Here is a 1,200-nt window from a genome sequence, read left to right as displayed (position 1 = left end):
TCAACGTAGGGCAATATACTACGTGGAATATACTACATGGATGGGTAATATATAGTACGTGGATGGGCAATATACTTCATGGCTGGCCAATATACTAAGTGCCTGTGCAATATACTACGTGGCTGGTCACTATGTTATGTTGCTGCGATGTATGCTACTATATCTAAAATATGCAAATGTACATAACCGTGTATTTATTGTTGGCCACAATTAATTTCAATTTTTTTTACTTGTTGTCCTTTTTTATGAAGATTGAACAACACCCTGAGGTCTGGGACCGGTCAAGTGAAAAGTACAAGGGGGCAAAACGTGATGCCTGGCCCAAAATAGTAACCGCTCTCTTTCCAGAGTGGCCGAATCTCCCAACACAGCAGCAAACACAGATTTGTAAGTATAAATTTATTTCCTTTTTTTAAAAAAAGGAAGAAGAATGGATTTGTAATGTTTTATTTAAAAATTTTAAATTTGCAGTGGGCGATGTGAAGACGAGATGGCGGTCTGTCACAGACAGATATCTTAAATCACTCAAGACTCCGAGTGGCAGCTCGCCGCCAAGGAAGAGGGTGCCCTATGGAGACCAGCTGAAGTTCATATTGGGAAGCCGGAGTTTGAGGAGGTAGATAATATAAAGAAATAGTGTTGCTTGACGTAATGATTTGTATTTTTGTAACCTTTGTTTTATTTTTGGGTCTGCAGAACAGAAAGCAACATCTCTGCCCAAACACCTCCGGACCTTACCGATGGTGACACCACGGTGGACAGTATTGGAGAGGAAGTAGAAGACAGCATAATGAACAGCCAAGAATCTCCGGGGAGCATGTCTTTGTCCGGAAGGTCACCCGAAATAAGTGATTCCCTTGGAGAACATGACGTTGCAGCAAATACCACAACTTCTACTTCCTCTGACGCTGGTGCAAACTCTGGTGGCGGTGTGTCGAGGCACATGGGGAGGGGGGCTGCTTCTGTCCGTCCCGTGGCAGTGAAAAGACCGGTGCAAAAGAAGACTAAACAAGGTCAAATTATAGAACAATTAACGAGTAAAACGCTCAATCTTCTTGATAATTCTTCAAAGCAAGATGAGCATGACAAATTTGGGGCATTTTTGGCAGACCGTGTTAGAACACTGCCACGGGACAAGCAGCAAATGTTCGTTACAGCTGTCAATTGTCTTTTAATGGCAATTGATGACACACCAACCCT

General features: G+C 42.7%; 1 long non-coding RNA gene across 1 annotated transcript; it reads left to right on the top strand.

The window, feature by feature from the left end:
- Positions 1-275: 275 nt before the first annotated feature.
- On the top strand, positions 276-949 carry LOC138667578 (uncharacterized). Its single transcript, XR_011318831.1, has 3 exons — positions 276-387; positions 472-616; positions 697-949. It is a non-coding gene; the product is annotated as an uncharacterized lncRNA (long non-coding RNA).
- Positions 950-1,200: the final 251 nt, after the last annotated feature.

This window comes from Ranitomeya imitator, chromosome 2 (assembly GCF_032444005.1).
Source record: "Ranitomeya imitator isolate aRanImi1 chromosome 2, aRanImi1.pri, whole genome shotgun sequence".
Lineage (NCBI taxonomy): Eukaryota > Metazoa > Chordata > Amphibia > Anura > Dendrobatidae > Ranitomeya > Ranitomeya imitator.
Note: the sequence above shows the minus strand (reverse complement) of the source record. Positions and strands in the feature narration are given on the sequence as shown.